Source organism: Lagenorhynchus albirostris, chromosome 9 (genome assembly GCF_949774975.1).
Source record: "Lagenorhynchus albirostris chromosome 9, mLagAlb1.1, whole genome shotgun sequence".
In the NCBI taxonomy this organism is placed as follows: Eukaryota; Metazoa; Chordata; class Mammalia; order Artiodactyla; family Delphinidae; genus Lagenorhynchus; species Lagenorhynchus albirostris.
Genome location: NC_083103.1, coordinates 54,701,145 through 54,727,286, shown reverse-complemented (window position 1 = coordinate 54,727,286; position 26,142 = coordinate 54,701,145). Strand labels below are relative to the sequence as shown.

The 26,142-nt window shown below is 40.1% G+C and overlaps 1 protein-coding gene across 4 annotated transcripts in view; it reads left to right on the top strand.

Moving 5' to 3' along the window:
- Positions 1-26,142, top strand: part of PAK1 (p21 (RAC1) activated kinase 1) — a 164,425-nt gene that overhangs the window by 11,587 nt on the left and 126,696 nt on the right. Inside the window, exon 2 of one of the 4 annotated variants that reach the window (XM_060160106.1) lies at positions 8,644-8,754. The exons of the other annotated variants lie outside the window; for them this stretch is intronic. The gene's annotated coding sequence lies outside the window, so the exon portion shown is untranslated. The remainder of the gene's footprint in view (positions 1-8,643; positions 8,755-26,142) is intronic. 4 annotated transcript variants of the gene reach the window in all.

Below are 26,142 nucleotides of genomic sequence, written 5' to 3'. Positions count from 1 at the left end.
CTTTCCTTAAAATAAAAAGTATCTTTTTTTTTTTTGCTCCCTGTTGTAGTTACAGTTCCTAGCATATTGTAGCTACTCCATAAATGTTTTTTTTTTTTTTTTTTTTTTGTGATACGCAGGCCTCTCACTGTTGTGGCCTCTCCCGTTGCGGAGCACAGGCTCCGGACGCGCAGGCTCAGCGGCCATGGCTCACGGGCCCAGCCGCTCTGCGGCATGTGGGATCTTCCCGGACCAGGGCACGAACCCGCGTCCCCTGCGTCGGCCGGCGGACTCTCAACCACTGCGCCACCAGGGAAGACCTTTTTTACATTTTTAAAAATAAATTTATTTATTTTATTTATTTTTATTTTTGGCTGTGTTGGGTCTTCGTTGCTGCGTGTGGGCTTTCTCTAGCTGCAGTGGGTGGGGGCCACTCTCGTGGTGGTGCGTGGGCTTCTCATTGCGGTGGCTTCTCGTTGAGAAGCACGGGCTCTAGGCGCGCGGGCTCAGTAGTTGTGGCGCACAGGCCAGCCACTCCACGGCATGTGGGATCCTCCCGGGCCAGGGCTTGAACCTGTGTCCCCTGCATTGGCAGGTGGATTCTCAACCACTGCACCACCAGGGAAGCGCCATAAATGTTTTTTGATTGAATGAATTTGAAAGTGGAGCCAGCATTTAAACTGAGGTCCATATGACTTCTTCACTCAAGTTTAGCAAACATACAAGAATCCTTTCCATTGTCTGGTGTTGGGAGAGGCCAGGAGAGAAGAAACCTCACTGTATTAAACATTTAGGTGCCCAGTACAAATATCTCTGACCTGAGTCAAAGTTGAATGCATGCCCTGGTGCTAGCTAAGGATGTGGAAAATTCTTAAGCTGATCGCCAGCTACTTTGCCATTCTGGGTCTTTCTTCATTTTATTTGAGTTGAAGAATTAAATGTTACTGAAAAATGGCATTGGATTAAAGCCCTTTTAGGCATATTTGCTTTCCAGAAGTTTCCTTAAAAATTTTTTTTTTAGTACTCTCCCAGGCAACATTTCAAAATTGGCAGAGTTCTTTTAGGTTAGTACCAATTTTTTTATAGGGCCACAATTCTAATAAGGCTTAACACGTACAGTGTTACTAACTTTATTCCATTAAAAATAACAGAGCTCTATTTAACAAACTATTTTGTAATACTGTTAATAAATTTAAAATTCAGGCACAATTCCATCAGTCAAATGAATAAACTCGGTTCCTTTTTTCTTGTATGTAAACATACCTATTTACATAATTATAATCACAATGTAGACCTACATTTGTTTGCCTTTTTTTTCTTGACTTATAAACATTTCCCTCATGTTACTGTGTAGTGTTCATTATAAAATTTAAGATGTTATTCCATAATTTGCCTAATACCATTGTATCAGTCAGTGTTCTACCAGAGAAACAGAACAGTAGAATTCTTTAGCAGGGAAACCTCAGTTTTGCTCTTGAGGTCTTTCAACTGATTGGGTGAAGCCTATGCAGATTATGAAGGATAATCTCCCTTGTTTAAAGTCAACTGAATGTAGATGTTTACTGTATCTATAAAATACCTTCACAGCAGCACCTAGTTTAGTGTTTAATTGAACTACTGGGTACTATAGCCTAGCCAAGTTGACATAAAACTAACCATCACAATCATTTAGGTTTTTTTCCCTGTAATAAATTATACTGTAATTTTATCTGTAACAATACGTATAGCTTTTTACTTTCAGAGTTTATTTCTTTAGAATAAATTCCCATAGGTGGAATTACTGGATCAAGTGATATGAAGACCTAATAGGCTCTTGACAGGATTTAATATTTGCAAACTGAGAATACCACCACAGCCTTTCTTTTAATGATTTCTTCAGGAGTTGGTCTGTTCAACTGACTTATTTCCCATTTCCAAAAGCCTATTTTTTCCCCCCTGTATTTTCTAGCTCTGGAAATAGCTGCTTTCCTTCAGGGTTATCTTCAATTCTCCCCTCAGTCTCCACCTGTCACTTTCTCTCTTTTTTTTTTTTTTTTGCGGTACGTGGGCCTCTCACTGTTGTGGCCTCTCCCGTTGCGGAGCAAAGGCTCCGGACGCGCAGGCTCAGCGGCCATGGCTCACGGGCCCAGCCGCTCCGCGGCATGTGGGATCTTCCCGGACCGGGGCACGAACCTATGTCCCCTGTATCGGCAGGCGGACTCTCAACCACTGTGCCACCAGGGAAGCCCCACTTTCTCTTTTGTGCTTTCACTTCTCTACTACCCCTCACTTTGTCTCATTTATCACAAATAAAACAGAAGCTTTATATTCCTACTTCTGAATCTGAGAATCTACTTGGATTGTACCCATTTTTGCCTTCGCTCCTTTTTTTACAATGAAGGAAATGATTCTCTTTCAAGGAAAGGCCTGATCCTTCATATACTTTTAGATTCTTTCCTGTGGTCCTGTCTTAGAAACCTCACTTCACTACGTCATGACATTTTGCTTTCTACTGGGTTATCATAAGCAGCATTGAAATGTTTTATTTAAAGGAAAACAGTTTTCACCTTCTCCACCAAACAAAAGCGCTCCTGAGATCCCATGTCAGACTTCAGCTAAGCGCTATTTTTGCTCTCCTTCAAAACTAGTCTTCCTTAAATAGCTGTTTACAACTTCTGCTTCTAATTCCTTACCTCCCATTTACTTGGCAGCCTACTCCACTCTGCTTCTACCCCCATCCCCCCACCTTATCATAACTGCTTGTGCTAAGGCCCATAATGACCCCTATGGTGCCAAATCCACTTAAAAAAAAGAAAAAGAAAAAAAGCAAACAACCCCAAAACCGCAGCCACACATACACCACTCCCCTTCCCATAAGCCCTTAATATCATCAAAATGTTCAGTTGTGGTGCAAATGTCATACTTTTCTTTCTTTCTTTGTTTTTTTTTTTTTTTCTTTAACAGTTTGAAACAGATAAGGGCTACAAAGAGAGATTGGTTGACATGTCTTTTATGTTTCCTTTAATCTCTAAATTTCCTCTCAGTCTCTTTTTTCTCCCTTTCAGATTATTTGTTGAAGAAACCAGTTGTCCTATAAAGTTTCTCACTGTCTGGATTTTGCATCTCCCTGTTATAATTTAACAAGTTCCTTGGTTATACATTATTTGTAAGTTAGTATCTAGAGGCTTGATCAAATCCAGGTTTTCTTTTTTGCATGGCCACTTTATAGGTGTTGGTGTGTTCTTTCATTGAGAGGCTCACAGTGCTTGGATGGCTCTCTTTTTGTGTTGTTAGCAGCCACAGAATTTCCATTTCATTCTTATCTTTCTGGACCTCTCAGTATATTTGCCTTTATTGATTACTCCCTCTTTAAAATATGCTTTGCCTTCTGTGATATCACTTTCCTTGTTTGCCTCCTACCTCTGACCATTCCTCAGTTTAATTTGTTGCCTTTTCTACAATGTTGATTTTAAATGTTGGAATTCCTCAAGGGAGAGATCCTCTTCTCTTACACTGTACTCTCTTTCTACTTGATTTCATTCATTGTCCTACCTTTGAATACTATATATATGCTCTCAACTTTTGTATTTCCCCAGATATCTCTAGTCTAAACCTCTCTCCTTAACTCTAGACTCATATATTCAATTGCCCACTTGATATTTCCACTCTGAGGTCTTACAACATCTCCTTCTTTATATACTCTAAACTGCGTTCTTGGTCTTTTTCCACAAACCTGGTTCTCTCCCAGTTATCACTGTCTTAGTAAGTGGCATCTTTGTTTCTCTAGTTGCTCAGACCAGAAATTTAAGGTTCATCCCTGACACCTCCTTCTCTCCTGACACCCTTCTCTCCTGTCCTTCATATGGATAACTCCACTCCCTATCTTGTTAATTTTACTTCCTTTGTATTGCTTGAATCTATCTACCTCTCTCCATTTCTGTTGTGACTTCTCTAATCCAAACTACCATCATCTCTACCTTGGACTATCTTTTTTAAAAATATTATTAATTAATTAACTTATTTTGGGCTGCCCTGGGTCTTTGTTGCTGCGTGCGGGCTTTCTCTAGTTGCGGCGAGCCGGGGCCGCTCTTGGTTGCGGTGCATGGACTTCTCATTGTGGTGGCTTCTCTTGTTGAGGAGCACAGGCTCTAGGCCCGTGGGCCTCAGTAGTTGCAGCAGGCGGGCTCAGTAGTTGTGGCTCAAGGGCTCTAGAGCACAGGCTCAGTAGCTGTGGCGCACGGGCTTAGTTGCTCTGAGGCATGTGGTATCTTCCTGGACCAGGGATTGAACCTGTGTCCCCTGCATCGACAGGTGGATTCTTTTTTTTTTTTTTTTTTTTCCCCCTGGTACGCGGGCCTCTCACTGTTGTGGCCTCTCCCGTTGCGGAGCACAGGCTCTGGACGCGCAGGCTCAGCGGCCATGGTTCACGGGCCCAGCCGCTCCGCGGCATGTGGGATCTTCCCGGATCGGGGCACGAGCCCATGTCCCCAGCATCGGCAGGCGGACTCTCAACCACTGCGCCACCAGGGAAGCCCGACAGGTGGATTCTTAACCACTGTACCACCAGGGAACAGGGAAGTCCCTACCTTGGGCTATCTTTTAACTGAGTTCTTTGCTTGAAACCTGTAAAAGTTTTTTGTTTTATTTAGGAGAAAATATAAAATCTTTTTTTTTTTTTTTTACTGTGCCACATGGCTTGTATCATCTCAGTTCCACAACCAGAGATCGAACCCGGACCCATGGCAGTGAAAGCGATGAGTCTTAACCACTGGACTGCCAGGGAATTCCCAAATATAAAATCTTAAACGTGATTTTAAGTTTTTGAGTGACCTGACCTTGTTTTTTGTTTCTCTAACTTCATCTTGTGCCACTCTCCACCTCAGTGGCTGTGTTTCAGAGTGATTGGCACTGTTTTTCCTCTCCCCGCCCCCACAAAGTTTGAGAAAGTCTTTCTTGCCTCAGGGCCTTCACACCTGTTCTTCTCCCCTGGTATGCTTTTCTCCATTTCTGGCTTCTTCACAAGTCTAGCTTTTCTCTGCCTCCCTCTTTTTCTTCTTTAAGAAAATTGAGTATATTCTTCTTTCTAAATATTGGGTATCTACTGGAAGCCAGGACCCATCTGATCTAAAGAAGATCCCCTCTATTTTCATCTTACAGTATTTGTTATTTTCTGTAATGGCTTTTATAATGACCTGTAATTCTGTACCTGTCTGTTATATGTCTAGCCTTTCAGCTCCATGGAGTCAAAGATCATCTCTTTTGTTCACCTTTGTACGCCATCACCTAGTACAGTGCCAGGACCACAGTGAGTGTTGTAAATATTTGCTGAATGAACGAGCTCACATTATCAAGAATTATCAAGCCTTGTTAGTTTTATCTCTGAAGTTATTTCCAAGTTTGTTTTTATCTTTCTATCCTCTGTGCTCTGGTTTAGACCATAATTATCTTGTCTCTAGGTTTTTAAATTACCTCTTAACTAGTGTCCTGGCCACCAGTCTTTTTGTTTTGTTTTGTTTTTTCATTTTTAAAAATTTTATAGTTGATTTACAATGTGGTATTAATTTCTGCTGTACAGCAAAGTGACTCAGTTATACACATATATATACATAATCATTTTCACATTCTTTTCCATTATGGTTTATCACAGGATACTGAATATAGTTCCCTGTGCTATATAGTAGGACATTGTTGTTTATCCATCCTGTATATCACAGTTTGCATCTGCTAATCCCAAACTCCCAATCCATCCGTCCCCCAACCCCTTCTCTCCCTTGGCAACCACAAGTCTGTTCTCTATATCTATGAGTCTGTTTCTGTTTCATAGATAAGTTCATTTGTGTTATATTTTAGATTCCACATAAAGTGATACCATATGGTATGTGTCTTTCTCTTTCTGACTTACTTCACTTAGTATGATAATCTCTGGGTCCATCCATGTTGCTGCAACTGGCATTATTTCATTCTTTTTACGGCTGAGTAATATTTCATTGTGTATATATATTCCACATCTTCTTTATCCATTCATCTGTCGATGGACATTTAGGTTGTTTCCATGTCTTGGCTCTTGGAAATAGTGCTGCTGTGAACATACGGGTACATGTATCTTTTCGATTATAGTTTTGTCTGGATATATGCCCAGGTGTGGGATTGCTGGATCATATGGCAACTCTATTTTTAGTTAGTTTTTTTTTTTTTTGTGGTACGCGGGCCTCTCATTGCTGTGGCCTCCCCCGCCGCGGAGCACAGGCTCCGGACGCGCAGGCCCGGCGGCCATGGCCCACGGGCCCAGCCGCTCCACAGCATGTGGGATCCTCCCGGACTGGGCCACAAACCGGCGTCCCCTGCATCGGCAGGCGGACTCCCAACCACTGTGCCACCAGGAAAGCCCTATTTTTAGTTTTTTGAGGAACCTCCATACTGTTCTCCATAGTGCTGGCCACCAGTCTTTCTGCCCTCTTATTCATCCATTATTCTGCCTGGAGTAATTTTTCTGATCCTGTTACTGTTTTTCTCAAAAGCCATCAGTGTATCCCCATTGCTGGTAGGATAACATGTAAATTGGTTTGTTATTCAGGGAACATTACACTTTGACCCCACCTACTTCTTCAGCCTCATCTCTCTTGACCCTAATCCATCCCTAAAAAGACTGAGTTTACTACACTTTCATATGTTATATCACTTTGTTCCCTCAGCCTGGAATTCCTTTTTCCTCTATGCTATTAAAGCTCTTCATTCTTCAAGATCCAACTGGGCTGCCATTTCTTCCATGTAGGCTTGCAGCCCTCATCCACCCATTCATGACTATAAATTCCTTGATGGTATGCTATAGACTAAATGTTTATGTCTCCCCCAAATTCTTTTTTTTTTTTTCTTTTTGCGGTACGTGGCCCTCTCACTGTTGTGGCCTCTCCCGTTGCGGAGCACAGGCTCCGGACGTTCAGGCTCAGCAGCCATGGCTCATGGGCCTAGCTGCTCCGCGACATGTGGGATCTCCCTGGACCGGGGCACAAACCCGTGTCCCCTGCATTGGTAGGCGGACTGTCAACCACTGCGCCACCAGGGAAGCCCTCCCCCAAATTCATATGTTAAATCCAAATGCCCAAAGTGGTAATATTCGGTGGTGGGGCCTTTGAGAGGTGATTAGGTCATGAGGGTGGAGCCCTCATGAATAGGATTAGTGTCCTTATAAAGTAGAGCTCCCTCTCCCCTTCTGCTATGTGAGAGAGAAAATGGCTATCTATGAACCAGGAAAAGGGTTTTCACCAGACACTGAATCTTCTGGTGCTTTGATTTTGAACTTCTTAGCCTCCAGAACTGTGAGAAGTAAATTTCTTTTGTTTGTAAGCCACCTAGTCTATGGTATTCTGTTATAGCAGCCCAAATGGACTAAGACAGGTAGTACTTTGTTTTGTTCCTTGCTGTATACTCAGTATCTTGAACAGTGTCTGGCATGTACTAGGTTCTCAATAAATGCTTGTTGAATTATTGAATAAAATAATTTATCCACTCATTCAACAAGTATTTATTAAGCTTTTTTGAATTTCCATAGCACTCTTTTGGTCCTGTGCACTATAATTAGATATATAGATGTTCATTTGTTATCCATAGGAACTGATCACTTATAAAATTACTCCCCACTCAGACATCCCTCTCTGCTCACCACTGGGCTCTGTCCTCCTCACTCTCCTTGTCAGTAAGGGCATTTCAAATGGTAGGATAATTAACATCTAACAATATGATGCAAGTAGATTCTAAAAGGAAAACTGAAATTTCTGCAAAACATAAAGAATTTTATGAATTTGAAATAAAATGATATTGGAGAATGGCTTGAACCACACACACAAAAGTCATTGACAAATGAGGATTAGGCAAAATTAGACCAGTTTAAAATTGAAGGAAAAATTAACGTGAGTAATGTCATAATAGGAGATTCAGACGACAATGATTTGAGTAACAAAGGATTAAGAGAGGCCCTTGGCAAAAACTGATGAAGCTCCTGAATATTTTTACAAAACTGATCCTCTTCATCAACGTGTTCTGAAAGCCAAATGTGAAATGACTGATGTTCTTTGGTTTAAGAATTACCTTAGTGGCAATTATAGCTTAAATTTTGCTAAATTACAAAATTTTGTTTTATACTTATTTTGAAAAATTAAAGGCCCCATCTACTTTTTATTTATTTTATTTTATTGTAGTTTTGTCCTTCATCAGTTAACTTAAGTGGCATTTTTGGGTATTAGTTATACCCAGATAATAAGAATCCCTTTGTATGCACTTGCCCCCCATTAGATTTATTTCCCTGACGTTGGGGATTTTGCATTATTCATTATATTCCTGTGGGGCCTAGCTCAGAGTCTGGCACATAGGAGATACCTACTAAAGCAAAGGGTTAGGAAGAAGTGAACAGTAATTGAAGAGATTTGGAAAAGTGTCTTGAAAAGGTACTGTTTGGGGAGGGGAGCTAAGATCCCACAAACTGCGCTGCGTGGCTAAAAAAAAAAGGTACCATTTGGTACAGTTTGCGTGGCAGGTGAGTGAGTAGGGTTTGACTGTTATACTTTGTTATGTCCAAATAGAGAACATCTCTTATTCTTCCTTTTGCTAGCTCCTGCCTAGTGTGTACTTTAATATTCAGAGTCTGGTCTCTGCCGCAATAGCTCTTGTTCTCATTGTAATTCTTCCTAGAGATTGAGATGGACATGAGGAAGGCTTTGGGCTGCTGCCTGGGCATCCACATTCACGAGAACTTAGAAATGCAGAGGGACCAAATGCCATGCCTGACCTAGATGAATCCAGGTCAGCCAATCATTGCTTTCTTGCCTCTCCCTTTGTTCTCTGTGCTGCCAGCCTTCTATTCTGCAGGAGGTTTATGCTACAGCTGTTTATGCCAATTAATATAATGCTAATATGGCCTTTAATGAAAGCATGGAAACACAGGGTCTCAGCCGGTGGATAAGAACAGTATAGTGTCAGCTTTCAAAGTACCTTTTCACTAACAACAACTGGACTAGGCACCTGAAAAATTTTTGAGATTGTTTTTGAAACCGTAGAAACAGAAGCTGAAAGTGACCATTGCTTAGGGAATCTAACCCCTCATTTTATGGCATAAGGAAACAAAAACCCTCAGAGATGGTCAACCTCATGCCACATTAACAGTTCCATGCCTCCTATTTTAACAAAGCTCTATCTCATATAAATATAATTTTGTCCTCTATATTGTGTAGTAGTTAAAAACCTCTGCTACTGACCTAACTTGGAATCCTATGGCTCTGCCAATTCCTGACTCTCTGATCTGGGGGCAGTTACTTAACCTCTGTAGTTTTAGATTCCTTATCCTTAAAGTGGTATTAACAGTAGCACCTACTTCATAGGTTTGTTACCAGGATTACATGAGGTAATAATTGTAAAGCACTTAGCAGATTCTGGCACAAAACAAGTGCTCAATAAATGTTGGCTCTCATAATTATCCATATTACAGGATAGGGAAGTGAAAATGAGCCTAATGACCAGTGCTTTAATTTACAGCCCTGTCCTTGAAACCTTTGTTCCTAATTCTCCTTCAGTTAGAGTTTAAGCCTTGTAAAAGCAAGGACCTTGTGCTTGCTTCTCTGTTTCCTCAGCAACTAAAATAATTTTTAGCATACAGTAGATGTTTAGTAAGTATTTGGTGTATTAATGAATTCTTTTAGAAAAAATTTTCTCTGAATAACACCTATTATTAGATACTCTAGTGACTTGAAACTTTTTTCTTTACAGTTGTTTATATGAATTTGCACTTGTCTTTGTAGTATTTGTGTTGTATCCTTGATCTTTTCAGATGTCTTTGTTTCTCTCTATACTGTAAATCTTTAAGAGTGGAAGACTGTGATCTCTGCTTTGGGAATTTCCCTATAACTCCTAATGTAGTAGTTTTTTTGTACACAGTTATTAGTGCTTATTAATTACTGACAACTGACTATAAAAATCACTTGTATTCAACATTATTTTTTAGCAAAACTCAGTATATGCTATAGCATCATTCCCAGCTCTAAGAAGTTGTGAATTTGTAGGGTCAGTCCTTGGTGGCAAGAGGTACTTTATTGCCTTTGTGAATGTTATTCTTTATACTTGAAACGCTCCCTCCATCCTCCTTGCCCCTTCTCTGCCAGATGTCAACTGCTCATTCTTCAGGGCTCAGTCTTCCTCTGTCAAGTTGGTTTTCTTCCTTTCTTCTGTGATTAATTCCTCATTATGTAAATCTCTTCATGGAGGAAGTGGGCAACTTTTGCAAATGGGATGATTGTGAAGGAGGACATTCCACACTGAGGGAAGAGTTGATGCAAAGACAAGGAAGGAAAGGGTCAGTTGTTATGCGAACATGATGGCAAATATTACATGTTATCTTTAGTGTAGGGTAGTTTACTGGTCAGGGTTCTTATTAGTGGGGCAAGTAACAGAATCCACTCTAGCAAGTTCAAGGAAAATTGATTTATTAAAGGATACCAGAGAGATGAAAGAGTCTTTGGGAGAATAGAAGAAATGGACCCAGGCTGAGCTTCCAGCAATAAACTTTCCAAACTGCACCAAAGAATAAAGCTCTCAAGGATGCTGCTGTCTTTGCCATAATCTAGAAGCTGCAGAATCAGGCAGCTGTTGCTACAACTGCTAGATCTAGAACTGTGCTGCCTCTGTTGCAGTTTGTTCCAGCAAAAGGGGTGTCCTGTGCCCAGTCTCTCCACTCATCTAATACATAGTTACAAATCAGTATCTAGTGTGAGAGCATCTGATTAGCAGAACCTAAATGACTTTTAGGAGGGAGTCTGGGAAATACAGGTTTTTTTTTGCTTTCCAATCTCTGAAGTACTCAAAGCTAGAAAGGGGTTAGAATAGGTGTTGAGCAAAGCAATTTACAGATTCCACTGTAGAGAGTATTCAGGTGGCTTGTACCATCTTCTATTACTGAATTCTATGTCATTTGGAATTCTTTAAGCAGCAATTCTGACTCAAATTTGGTTTATATCATATTGAAATTTATATAAATTGAAAATTATAACAACACAAAAGTAAAAGATTGTGTTACTTATATCCCCAAGCTGCCTTCCATCATGGTGGTAAATTGATAGTAACCGTTGGAGGGGCTAAGTTTCTTTGTTAACCAGTGGATGAGAGAGATATAGATACATAGACAGAGGGGTAGGGGGAAAGGGAGGGAGACAGGGAGAGAGGCAGAAAGAGGCAGAGAGAGAGACAGAGGCAGACACTGACTTCATCTCCCAAAATGGACAAAATTTCCCCTTTAGTGCAATTGGACCACCTTAGGCCACTTACCCATCCCTGAACTACAAGAGTTTCAAGGGATGTGCCTGATGCCAATTGGTTAAGCCTGAGTTCTTGGACTAATCACTGCAAGGAGAATGGGATTACTATATTTGGTTTGGGTGTAGAATGAAGACCTACCCTTGGAGCTAGGTTTGGGGTCAGCTTTCCCTTAGGACAGTGGTTTTCAAAAAGTGGTCACTTGGGAACTTGTTAAAAATGCAAATTCTTGGGCCAGGTATCAGACCTACTGAATCGAAAACTCTGGGTGTGGGGCCCAGGAACCTGTGTTTTAACAAGCTCTTCAGGTGATTTTTGACTCTGATAATATGCTAAAATTTGAGAACTGCCTTAGTTACATTGGCTACTGAGGAATGAATACTGGATAAAAATCAGGGCTCTATTGGGAGGGAGGAAGAGGGGAATGGATGCTGGCTAGCCAGTAGCATCCATTTCAGAACTATAAAGGTGAGTAGGGATCAGTTCATGAGAATCTTGAATGTCTGCCTCACAAGCTTGTTGTGAGATTTCAGACTAGACAAGGGATGTGTGAGGGACCTGTACAGTGAAGGAGATAGACTATAATAGGGATGAAGTAGAAAGTACATTGAACTTGGAGTTAGAGATTGGGTTCTCATCCTGGTCTTTTTACCTCTTTGAGCTTCACACTCCTCTTCTATAAAATAGGGACTATAACTACTGGAATGTTGGGAGAATTAAATGAACAGAAGTATGTGGAAGCACTTAGTTCATTGTTTAGCGTATTAATAAGTAAATATTTACTGAAAATTATGATGCTTGGCTAAAGCAGTATGAACTTTATTCTGAGGTCAAGGGGAGGCTTGCTCCCTTAGGCTTGTGTTTCCTCTTAAGACAATTTCCTGGTTTCAGGAAACAATTTCCAGTTGTTTCAGATCTGATCATATTCAGATCGTATTCATATTCAGATCAGCTCTGGTTTAACTGCGTGAGCAATGGTTTTCTGCCTCAGCAGTCTTTTCCTGAGGGAATTATGTGAATTATTTACTTCACCTGTCACAGGGCTATAGATTTTTATTTTTGCTTTTATAACTAATATGTATTGGGGGGTGATGTGACCATACGTATTTTATGTTCTGCCTTGGCATTTTTTAGAATTTTCTTATCTGAGGTCATTTTAATGTGTAACACTATGCCCTCTTCCTCCTACTTTTTGTTTTTTACACATTTCACATTTTCTAAATATAGAATATTTATAAATTCATATTAGGTTACAGTGGGAAAGGTGTTTAGGATTGGTTTGGACTCTCTCCCTTACTTTATATATAAAGAAACTAAGGCAGGGAAGTAATTTATCCAGTCTTGGGTCCTGCTTCTTGCCCTCTTCTGTTTTCTTGGCATGGAAGAATTACATCTGGGGTTAAATTTCATATTTTGTTCTATAATATTAAATAGTCAAGAGTCACTTGTAAATTGTTTATATCTGATGGGATTTAAAGTCATAAGCCTGGTCTGCTGTAAGTGAAGCAGAGCTGATGTCCCAACCTAGGAAGATTACCTAGTGAATAGAAGTGTTGTGACTCCAACAGTGGGAAGAAGGGCCCTGCCATGAACACACTCTTCACTCCTAGACATACTTGGCATGTTATTAAATGTGCCACTTAGAGGAGGTGCCAGTGTTGTGTTATTAGGTAGCTTGTGGCCTTTTCTATGTTTACATGTAGGGTGTTCGAAGAAGGAAGGAATGAAATTGAATGGGTAATTTCTACTCTGTGGTGCTGAGCACTTCTTACCTTATCACTACAAATAACAGTTAATTTTTTTTTTTCTTTTAGAAAGTTACTGTTGGGTGGCAAGGAAACCAGAGAAACTGCTTCTAGTCTTGTTGGTACTAATTAAAACCTAGATTTCCAGATGAAGGGGAACCTAAGGGTTATCCAATCTAATACCCTTATTTTATGAATGAGAAAACTGAGGCCAAGAGAAGAAAAAATTACTCACTTAATATTATACAATTAAAAAATATATACAATAAGTTAGTTCCAGAGTCAGGACCATATCTCAGCCCTTCTGACTCTGTTAAGTATATTTCTACTATACCGTTCTGCAAGGCAGTGAAAGAGGAAATGTGGGGTAGTGAGAAGAGCACAGGTTTGGGGGCAAAAGATCTGAGTAAAAGCCATGGCTCTGCCACTTACTGACTTGTGCCTGAGAAAGTAATATCACTTCCTTAAGCAGCAGTTTCTTCCTTTGTAAAATAGGATAATGCTGATACTTTCTTACCTGCCTCACAGGGTTATTATTAGAATACCATGTGAGATGCAGTGGATAAAAGGAAGGCAAATTTCCTTATGGATTTCGGCTCCATCACCTATAAGCTGTGATTTTAGGGCAAGTCATTTAATTTCTGTGAACACAGTTTTTCCTTTGTAAAATTGGGACAATAATAGCTCCCTTGCAGAGTTGTTTTGAGGGCATTAATGTATGTAAAGCATTCAAAATGGTGCCTGGCACATAAGAGGTGTTCAGAGAGTGTTTGAGATATTCTCAGATGACTTAGTTCTGTCTTCTCAGAACTGTTCCTCTAAAGGCTTAACATAGATATAGCAGCACTTATTCTGGGGCTTTAAAACTATTTTGTGGAGTCTGATTCAGAGGCTGTAGGTGGGGTAGGGTGTGGGGTGTGCTGTTAGTCAGGTTTCTATTCTGAACTGTAGTGGCCTATGCTCAGGCTCTTCAATCCAGGGAAGGGCCTCTGGAGATGGCAGGCATTGCATATGGTGAATTGATTGAAGAAGAGGTGAGGTGGAGGAAACTTGGTGGCTGCGAAACTTGGGAGGAAAAATGGAAATGGGATAAGTGGTACTATTTTTGGTCACCACTGCCTGCAGCCCACAGAATATCAGTATGTCAGGACCTTAACGGTGAAAACTTTTTTCATTATGATCTCAGTCTCTGACACTATAGTGCCCCAAAGTCATGGGACTATCTCTAAGTCCTCTGTTGCTCCGAACACCCGACTTACAGTAGATATACAATGTATTTTTTATTGAAAGAATGAATATCTGAAGTGGAGAACTGCTGTGACCCATAGGGGTCCATAAACCCTTGGTGGCCCCTAATCTCTTACCAGCTCCACCATCAGACATTCTTCTGTGTGCTTTAAATACATTATCTTACCAAATGCTAACAAGTAGCTTTTTGAATTAAGCTGATGATATTGCCCTCAGTTACACAGATACAGAATATGGAGTTTAGATAAAGGAAATGACTTGCCTTAGCTAGCAAAGGGTAGATCCAGAATTTGAACCCATGTCTTTTTTTTTTTTTTACATCTTTATTGGGGTATAATTGCTTTACAATGGTGTGTTAGTTTCTGCGTTATAACAAACTGAATCAGTTATACATATACATATGTTTCCATATCTCTTCCCTCTTGCGTCTCCCTCCCTCCCACCCTCCCTATCCCACCCCTCCAGGTGGTCACAAAGCACCGAGCTGATCTCCCTGTGCTATGTGGCTGCTTCCACTAGCTATCTATCTTATGTTTGGTAGTGTATATATGTCCATGCCTCTCTCTCCCTTTGTCACAGCTTACCCTTCCCCCTCCCCATATCCTCAAGTCCATTCTCTAGTAGGTCTATGTCTTTATTCCTGTCTTACCCCTAGGTTCTTCAGACATTTTTTTTTCTTAAATTCCATATGTGTTAGCATACAGTATTTGTCTTTCTCCTTCTGACTTACTTCACTCTGTATGACTCTGTATGACAGACTCTAGGTTTATCCACCTCATTAAAAATAGCTCAATTTCATTTCTTTTTATGGCTAATATTCCATTGTATATATGTGCCACGTCTTTTTTATCCATTCATCCAATGATGGACACTTAGGTTGTTTGCATCTCCAGGCTATTGTAAATAGAGCTGCAATGAACATTTTGGTACATGACTCCTTTTGAATTATGGTTTCCTCAGGGTATATGCCCAGTAGTGGGATTGCTGGGTCATATGGTAGTTCTATTTGTAGTTTTTTAGGAACCTCCATACTGTTCTCCATAGTGGCTGTACCAATTCACATTCCCACCAGCAGTGCAAGAGGGTTCCCTTTTCTCCACACCCTCTCCTGCATTTATTGTTTCTAGATTTTTTGATGATGGCCATTCTGACTGGTGTGAGATGATATCTCATTGTAGTTTTGATTTGCATTTCTCTAATGATTAATGATGTTGAGCATTCTTTCATGTGTTTGTTGGCAGTCTGTATATCTTCTTTGGAGAAATGTCTGTTTAGGTCTTCTGCCCATTTTTGGATTGGGTTGTTTGTTTATTTGTTATTGAGCTGCCTGAGCTGCTTATAAATTTTGGAGATTAATCCTTTGTCAGTTGCTTCATTTGCAAATATTTTCTCCCATTCTAAGGGTTGTGTTTTGGTCTTGTTTATGGTTCCTTTGCTGTGCAAAAGCTTTGAAGTTTCATTAGGTCCCCTTTGTTTATTTTTGTTTTTATTTCCCTTTCTCAAGGAGGTGGGTCAAAAAGGATCTTGCTGTGATTTATGTCATAGAGTGTTCTGCCTATGTTTTCCTCTAAGAGTTTGATAGTTTCTGGCCTTACATTTAGGTCTTTAATCTATTTTGAGCTTATTTTTGTGTATAGTGTTAGGGAGTGATCTAATCTCATACTTTCACATGTACCTGCCCAGTTTTCCCAGCACCACTTATTGAAGAGGCTGTCCTTTCTCCACTGTACATTCCTGCCTCCTTTATCAAAAATAAGGTGACCATATGTGCATGGGTTTATCTCTGGGCTTTCTATCCTGTTCCATTGATCTATATTTCTGTTTTTGTGCCAGTACCATACTGTCTTGACTACTATAGCTTCATAGTATAGTCTGAAGTCCGGAAGCCTGATTCCTCCAGCTCCGTTTTTTGTTCCCAAGATTGCTTTGGCTCTTCGGGGTCTTTTGTGTTTCCATACAAATTGTGAAATTTTTTGTGCTAGTTCTGTGAAAAATGCCAGTGGTAGTTTGATAGGGATTGCATTGAATCTGTAGATTGCTTTCGATAGTATAGTCATTTTCACAATGTTGATTCTTCCAATCCAAGAACATGGTATATCTCTCCATCTGTTTGTATCATCTTTAATTTCTTTCATCAGTGTCTTATAGTTTTCTGCATACAGGTCGTTTGTCTCCTTAGGTAGGTTTATTCCTAGGTATTTTATTCTTTTTGTTGCAGTGGTAAATGGGAGTGTTTCCTTAATTTCTCTTTCAGATTCTTCATCATTAGTGTATAGGAATGCCAGAGATTTCTGTGCATTAATTTTGTATCCTACAACTTTACTAAATTCATTGATTAGCTGTAGTAGTTTTCTGGTAGCGTCTTTAGGATTCTTTATGTATAGTATCATGTCATCTGCAAAGAGTGACAGCTTTACTTCTTCTTTTCCGATTTGGATTCCTTTTATTTCCTTTTGTTCTCTGATTGCTGTGGCTAAAACTTCCAAAACTATGTTGAATAAGAGTGGTGAGAGTTGGCAACCTTGTCTTGTTCCTGATCTTAGTGGAAATGCTTTCAGTTTTTCACCATTGAGGACGATATTGGCTTTGGGTTTGTCATATATGGCCTTTATCATGTTGAGGAAAGTTCCCTCTATGCCTACTTTCTGCAGGGTTTTTATCATAAATAGGTGTTGAATTTTGTCGAACGCATTCTCTGTATCTGTTGAGATGATCATATGGTTTTAATCCTTCAATTTATTAATATGGTTTTTCACATTGATTGATTTGCGTATATTGAAGAATCCTTGCATTCCTGGAATAAACCCCACTTGATCATGGTGTATGATCCTTTTAATGTGATGTTGGATTCTGTTTGCTAGTATTTTGTTGAGGATTTTTGCATCTATGTTCATCAGTGATATTGACCTGTAGTTTTCTTTCTTTGTGACATCCTTGTCTGGTTTTGGTATCAAGGTGATGGTGGCCTCGTAGAAGGAATTTGGGAGTGTTCCTCCCTCTGCTATATTTTGGAAGAGTTTGAGAAGGATAGGCGTTAGGTCTTCTCTAAATGTTTGATAGAATTCGCCTGTGAAGCCATCTGGTCCTGGCCTTTTGCTTGTTGGAAGATTTTTAATCACAGTTTCAATTTCAGTGCTTGTGATTGGTCTGTTCATATTTTCTATTTCTTCCTGATTCAGTCTTGGCAGGTTGTGCATTTCTAAGAATTTGTCCATTTCTTCCAGGTTGTCCAATTTATTGGCATAGAGTTACTTGTAGTAATCTCTCATGATCTTTTGTATTTCTGCAGTGTCAGTTGTTACTTCTCCTTTTTCATTTCTAATTCTATTGATTTGAGTCTTCTCCCTTTTTTTCTTGATGAGTCTGGCTAATGGTTTATCAATTTTGTTTATCTTCTCAAAGAACCAGCTTTTAGTTTTATTGATCTTTGCTATTGTTTCCTTCATTTCTTTTCTTTTTTTTCTTTTTTTTTTCAGTACGCGGGCCTCTCACTGTTGTGGCCTGTCCCGCTGCGGAGCACAGGCTCAGCGGCCATGGCTCACGGGCCCAGCTGCTCCGCGGCATGTGGGATCTTCCCGGACCGGGGCACGAACCCGTATCCCCTGCATCGGCAGGCGGACTCTCAACCACTGCGCCACCAGGGAAGCCCCTCCTTCTTTTCTTTTTCATTTATTTCTGATCTGATTTTTATGATTTCTTTCCTTCTGCTAAGTTTGGGTGAACCCATGTCTTTATGACTCAAAGATAATCACTGATTGCCGTGTCTTTCTTCCTTACCAAATGGGAGCTTCTTGAAGGCAGGGGTGTTATCTGATTCAAATCTGTTTCCTATTCTCAGTACAGGAACTGAAAAAGAATAATTTTTATTGAACAGTTTATACACTGGAAAGTTGTAGACTCAGAGAGTAGGGCAATAGGGATGAGGTATTAAGAAACTGTTTCCTAGTCTGCATTATTTGCCTGGGGAGAACCCCAGTCCTCAAGGTGAATTTTTTTTATAACCCATAGGATGAAAAAGGAAAGCATTATATACTGCAGAAATCCATAATGCTCTGAAGAGCTTAGTGTCTCATTGGGAAAATAACACCTCCTTCACTGTTTTGCCTTGAGGAAAATTGAGATAATACAAGTCAAAGAGCCTGTGTGAAGTGTAAAGTGTATGTTAAATTGTTTTTAGGCGTAGCTCTCCCTGCCCTTTTCTGGGCTTCAGTTAACTCTGTACAATGAGGTGTTGGACTGGATGACCTCTATGGCTCCCACAACTCAGACATGTAAATAATGGTCTGCAGCTGTTGCATTGCTTACTTCCTCCATTAACATGGTAACAGAGAATTGATGCCTCTGATGTTCTGCATTCTCATTGCCCCTCTTTCTTTAAGCTAGTTTCCCTTAAAGTCTATTGTCTGCTTTAGTTTTCTTTTTAGGCTGTTTCTGTGAGGGCTAACATTCCCTTTTGAGGTTGAACTGAATTGTATAAGGCTTCAGGAAGTGGCAGAAGCACCTTCCTCAAACCTGGTTGCACCGAATGCCCATCAAGTCTAGTCGTGTCCCCAAAGAGGAAGAGAAAGCCTGGGTTCCTTAGCCAGTAGATAAGAGTTTCTTCCTTGAGCTCCCTGAGCTAATTTCACCACTTAAAGAATGGACATTTCCTTTTCACTTCCAAATGGCTCACTTTGTACGTGATTAATATTCCTAGGCCAATTTTGTGTCACTCTTTAATTTTCATCCACCTTCCTAGGTCTGACCTTTGGGTCATACAAAGTAAATTCAAGCTTCCTCCATATTACAATCCTTTATAATCATAATGGTGATTTTATTTCTGTTCTTCTCTGGTAAATATTTTCTTCAAGTGCTTCTCAGATGACTACCTCTCCTTGCCCCTCATACCACTTTTCTCTCAGTAAAATACTCCTGTGGGTAGGCCCTTCCTTATGCTAATCTTCTGCTCCTGTGTAACCCATCCACTTCTACTCTCCTAAGTTTTGTCACTGTTGCTTAAATAAGCCATATGTTCTCTTTCATATCTCCCTAACTTGTTTTTCATGGTTTCTTTTTTTTTTTTTTGTGGTACACGGGCCTCTCACTGTTGTGGCCTCTCCCGTTGCAGAGCACAGGCTCCGGACGCGCAGGCTCAGTGGCCATGGCTCACGGGGCCAGCCGCTCCGCGGCATGTGGGACCGGGGCATGAACCCGCTGTCCTGCATCGGCAGGCGGACTCTCAACCACTGCGCCACCAGGGAAGCCCATCATGGTTTCTTTTGTTTAAGATGTTTTCCTTTGCTTGCTGTGCTTCTCCTCAACAACCTTCAAGGCCCAGTTCAGATGTCTCTGTCTCTCATACCTTACCTGATACTCTCCTCCTGTTTCGGACAGAATTAGTATCCTTTTTTTTTCCCAGTGTTAATGTGATACTTTGTTCCAATGGCTATAACAGCATTTATTTTGTTGTATTATACTTATTTGTACTATATTATATTGGAATTATTTGTTCATCTATCCTGTCTCACCCTAAACATTTACTCAAAACAATCAGCCCTTCGAAGGTTGGAAGTACCTGGTATTTACCAGTTGATCAATAACAGAAGAAACTAACATTTACTGAGTGCCTTATTGCTGTGCACGTTGCCTGGTATAGATACTCTCAATCCTTACACTAGTTCTCTCATGTAGGTATTACATATGAAGTAACTGAGGCCCAGAGAGATTAGGACTCAGAGGACTGGGATTCAAACTTGTTTGCTGACTCCAAAGCTTGAGCTGTGTTTAGAGCTATTCTTCTGACTCCTAATTCAGTATTCTTTCTGTGCACATCAGAAAACACAAATTGAGTATGTAGATGTGTTTAATGCAGTGATGGACATGAGTTCAAATGGGAGTAGGGTTCAAATAGCTGTGGCACTCACATTATTGCTGTATTAAGAAATGGCCGTAGAGTCATTAATGCCTTAATTGGTTCTGTAGGCAATCCTGTAATTTGGCATTTAAAATTAAACTGTTTTAGCTGGTTGACAGATATAACAACACCTACCTTTGGGCATGTTCTGTTCTAAAAAGGGATGAAAAGCTGCCTCTTTCACACTATCATAGGCAAGGGGGATGAGCTCAGATTTGACCTGAAACATTGTTAGTGCTTTTGAAATCTTTCGTTTCCAAACTTTGTCATATTTTTGTTAGGTGCTGGTAACCTACATCTTCAGAGCTGTAGAATCAGACAGTTGGAACATGAATTGGAATATGGGGTTCTTACCCCAACTGTTTGAACAGCCTAAGCTCTCATCAGGGAGAGCCTAAACACAAAGTACTTTTTGGAGTTGGTAAAGGAGGACAAAAGGTAGACCTTGGGAAACACCTCTGTCTCCTTGTTTTGTGACATGGGCTATTGAGTCATCCTTTTATTCTCTGAAGTCTGACTAACAGCACATGAGTTACAGAAGGGTAACAAAAATATGAAGACCAAGGTTCAAGCTCTTGTTAGCCCTATGTGAGTTTGAGCAAGTGATTTATACTTCCTAGGCCTGTTCCTTTATATGTTCTAATCCAGTGATTCTTTCCGGGGGATGTGATCCTGCTGTCCAGGTACCACACATCTCTGCTGCCTAGGGACCATGCAAGGCTCTGGGTTAAAGCTTTTTTTTTGCCATTCTTTTTTTGTTACAAATACCCCATTCATTATGGATAGTCTAAAATTTTGTTGAAATGTCTTGTCTTCTGATGTCCCCTCACCCATTCTCTTCCTTGTTTAGGTTTATACCTTTTAAAATATATATATATCTTTAGTATCATTTTAGTGTGATTTTTGGGGAGAACATAGGTAAATATGTTTTTAATTTGCCAAATTTAACTAGAAGCAAACTTCGAAGGAAGTTAAAGGAACAGAACGTAAAGTTGCATTTATATATGGAGTTGCAAAAACTTCACCATGAGAGTAAATGAGAGAATAGATCTTACCAGGAGATGTCCTGGGTTCAAATCTTGCCTTCATGATCTACTAGGTATATGGCCTTGGACAAGTTACCTTCCTGTGACTCATTTTTGAGATTGAAAATTTTTTTAAAAAGAGAAAAGATATATCAGAAGTTGCACTGAACTGGGAATCAAAACATGAGTTTGCTTGTAGCAGATTATGGGACCTTGACCAAATCCTTTCCCCTTTTTGGACCTCAGTTTCCCTCTCTGTAAAATGAGGAAGTTGGCTGGGTGCCCTCTGAGTTCTTTCTACCCTTACTGTCCTAAGGAGTCTGAGATTTTCCTGATTCCTGAAGAGCACTGATCCTTTAATGCTAACTTCCAGCCCCTTGTTCAGGATGATTAAGGCCTTAGGACTCAGACAAACAGGACTGGGTATTTTAAAGTCTGTCTGAACCGGCCTGCCATATCGACCAGAGCACGATACTTGAAAAAAAAGAGGAATCACAGTGTGGAAATCCATGGCTCTTAGACAGTACACAGTAAACAGGCAGCTATTTGAAAATATTTCACCTTTTTTTTCTTTTCCTCCTGGTATTAAGATAAGCCAGGGTAACTGAGGTCTTAGCATGAGAAGAAGCAGCTTTTTGCTTTTTGCAGCCATGATTATTGTGTGTCTGCTCTAGCAAGACAGAGAGAGACACTAGAATTACTGTAACATTCAGTGATGAATATATAATAGAGGGATGTACAAAGTATTATCTAAGCAAGAAGGGGGAAGGGAGGAGGAGAGGCAGTAAAGACTCCATAGAGGAGGTGACACTTGAGTGTGAAATGAACAGGAGTTCACCAGTTTGAAAATGTGTTGATGTCTTTCAGTGTTGCTCAGCCCTTTCTCTGGACTTCAGCACAAACCTAGAGGACTCCTTTAGGAAGTCATTGGAGCCTATTGGGAACTGAGAAGTTCTTTGGAAGTCTGAGTTAGTGTTTTTCTGATGCTGGCTTGGACTTCTGTTTATACTAGTGGCGATGTGGAACAACAAGATACTTGGCCAGACTGTTGTTCTTAGTCTGAGGTTTGGGTACTATTAATACATTTATGTCAGTTAAGCAGAAAGCAGTGTCTGCCCTTTTGAGAGCTACTGGAGTGAATTTCTGAGAACTGTTTGGAATCTCTACTTCCTATCATCCCAGGCAGCTGTGGGGTCTTCAGGACCTAACCTATTTAAGGTACCTCAATGTTTAATTCTGTTAAAGTATCTCACCAGTATATTTTTATTTTTGGACTAAAAATTGGTACTGTTTTGATGTTGCTACTTTTTTTTTCTCAACCTTCAATGTACTTATAGCCTAGTGGCGGGTGGGTGGGTAGTGAGAAGGAGCCCTGTAGACCAATAACTAATACAATGGCCAAGGGAGAATGTGGCGTTTACCATAAAAGAGAGAGAAATGATATTGTATACATTTAAGAAGATATTAGTTCAGGACTGCACTAGATGGTCTGTAAGCTCTCTTCCAGTCACACACAGTACATGATTCTACGATTTTGTGAAATTTTTATTTATGGGTACTAGAGAGTATGCAGTATTATCTATATAATAGATATATAAAAAGCTCATGAAAAAGAATGTTGATTTTAGCATAGCTAATTCCAATATGACAGAATTATAGAAGTAGGAAAAGTGATTTTCTGGTTATCAGATTCTGAAACAACAACCAGCAGTGGTTGTTGAACATTTTCCAGAAAGTAATCAAGTGAACAAATGTTTCCTGAATACTTTTTCCGAGGTCAGTCTTTCTCTAAGAGTGGTAGATGATACAAAAGATGTATAAAATGGTGTTCCTCTCCTTGAGAGGCTTTGCTTTCATTAGGAAGGTAGGATGCATATGATAAAAAAAAATTAAACAGTTCCACCAAATAAACTGGGTACAAACTTTGAGAATTTAGTGAAAGGTAGTTGATTAGTTTCCTAGGGCTGCTGTAACAAAGTACCACAAACCGGTTGGCTTAGAACAACAGAAAGTTATAACCTTACAAGTTTGGAAACCGAAAGTCTGAAATCAAGGTGTTGGCAGGGCCATGCTCCCCATAAAGGTACAAGGGAAGGATCTGTTCCAGTTCTCTCCTTAGCTTCTGGAAGTCTCAGGCATTCCTTGGCTTGTAGATGAACATCTTCTCCCTGTGTCCCTTCACAGTCTTCTCTCTGTGTATATCTGTCTCTTGTGTCAAAATTTCCCCTTCTTATAAGGATAGCAGCTGTATTGGGTTAGGGCTGGCCCTCATGACCTCACTTTAATTTGATTACCTCTGTAAAGACCCTATTTCCAAATAAAGTCACATTCTGATGTACTAGCGGTTAGGACTTCGACAAATCTTTTTTTGGGAGACACAATTTAAACCCATAACAATGGGCTTGATGGTTAAGGAAAGAAGTTGGTCAGGTAAGACTTGAATTAGCAGAGAGAAGTGGAGATATTATGAGACAAGTCTTTGCAGTATCCAAACCCTCATTAGAGGATGCTCCAGGAAATTCATCTTAGTGGAACCAAGGAGTTCTAAGATCCCCAAGAAGGGACATTTAGAGATAAAAGATTACTTCAATTTTTTTCTTAGTTGTTTTGTTCACAGTATACTCTTGTGGGCAGCTTTTCTCTTTCTATAAGCAATTTTATTGCTGCATATCACATAACCAGTCTTGACCATTAAGATATTGATTGCATGGTGCATAAAAATTTATTCTAGGTAACAGAAATTAAATTATTTTAACTTAGATAGTTGTTTATAATAATAGAAGTTTTTTGCTTTGTAAATGTAATGAATTTACAGAAAAGTAGATGACTTCACTGAGAGAATTTCACATTAGGAAATGAGGGTGGATCATAACATTTCTTAACCTGTGGCTCTTGGGGTTAGGGCAGTAGTTTTCAAGTGTGGCTAGTCCTCGAAGGCTTAAAAATACGTTGATACTCAGATCCCTGCCCCCCCCCCCCCCCAGGACCAAAAAGATTTTTTTGCAGGGGGAGGAGGGGGCAGGGGTAGTTATGGGGCCCAGGCATTAGTGTTTTTTAAAAGTTCTCCAGGTTCGCATATCTGGTTTGCATATCCAGTTTGTAGCTCACTGGATTAGGGGAATAAGAAGTAAATTGGATTCTTGTCTTTGTTGTGACCTTTGAGCATTCCCTAAACCTTTTGAGTCTCAGGTACTTCTGAGAATAAAGAAATCCAGGTATATTATCTCTGGCATGTACCAGCTGTCTAATAACCACGGGCAAATTACTGGGATTCTTTCTTAGTCTCAGTTTTTTCATTTATAGAATGGAGATTATTAAAACTACCTTCCAGGGTTGCTGTGACAATCAAATATTTGTGGGTACTTCAGAATGCTTTGTAGATTCCAAAGTACTATGTAAATCTGAGGGTTTTAAAAATTTTCAATGACAGATAACTTGTCCAAGGTGTTAACAATTGCTTGGTGCCCTAGACAGGACCAGACTCTACATCTCCTGAATCTTTTAATTTCCCCATTAACTTGAAAGGTGATTTTTCTTCCTGTCTCTCATTTTTTCAGCTCTTTTGTTAAGTTGTGCCTGTATGCCTTCTGTATTGGATACTTTCAGGCTCCTTGGTGTAGTGAACAGCATATGGGTTTAGTGGAAAGAACATGGTCTTTGGAGTTGCATGAATATGAAGTTCAATCCTGGCTCCATTACTAACCAAATGATTTTAACCTCTTTCAGTTTCTCTATGGGTTAAATGTAGCATTAAATGAGAAAATAGTGCGATAACATTTAGCACTATGTTTGATATGTAATATCAAGCACTAGTAATTTTTTCCTATTGTTATTATGAGAGGCAGTGATAGAGGGGATACTTTTAATACAGTTGGATAAGTGGCCTAGAAGATGCCTTTCCATTTGACTTCATTGAGCAGAGTCATGTCCTTTTAGTTGCTGTTGGGCGTGGGCTTGGTGGGTTACCTTCCAGCGTCTTTGTAACAACTTTAATTTGTATAGTTCCAACTATTTTAAAGATACTTTTACAAACTATTCCCATTTAATCCTCACAATACTCTGCAAGGAAAATGTCCCTATATATTCAACGAGGAAATCACAGGTAAGAGAGATGAAGTGACTTGCAACTGGTCACCTTATGAATAAGCAATGGAGACAGTTATTATTTAAGATGAAGCCCCAACCCTTGAGGCCTTGGGTTTTGTTTCAGAGGGACTTTTGGTTTCGTAACGGGCTTTCTGATGTAAACCCAGGAAACCTTAGTTTTGTGGTTCTATTAGTTATCTATTGCTGTGTAAATAAATTGCCTCTGAAACTTAGCAGCTTAAAAAATAAACATTTATCATCTCACACAGTCTCTAAGCATGAGGAATCTGAGAGTGGCTAGGCTGAGTGGTTCTGGCTCAGTGTCTCTAATGAGGTTACAGTCAAGCTGTTACCCAAGGTTGCAGGTATCTGGAGGCTCAACTGGGCCTAGTGGATCCCCTTCCACACTCACTCATCTGGTTGTTGGCCAGCCTCAGTTTCTTGCTGGCTGTTAACAGGCTGACATCTTCAGTTCCTTGCCATGTGGCCTCTCCATAGGGCAGCTTACAGCATGTCACCTGGCTTCCCCGCAGCAAGTGATCAGAGAAAGGAGAAAGCAACCAAAACAGAAGGTGCAATGTCTTTTATAATCTGATTTCAGAAGTGACATGCTGTCACTTCTACTGTATTCTTTTGATCACACACACTGACCCTTCTACCAAGTAGGAAAGGTTACACAGGTGCAAATACCAGGAGGCAGGGTATTTTTCTTGGAGGCTAGCTACGACAGTTGTAGAAAATCTATGAGGCCTAGCCTATACACATCATTTATTAAGGAGTTAACCGTAATGTACAGGTGCAGATTCTGTTCCATGTTTCATGCATGGTGGATGCCAGGAGAATTCCCATATGTCTTTAAGGGATGGTTTCTCAGGACGCAGGGAGCAGGGAA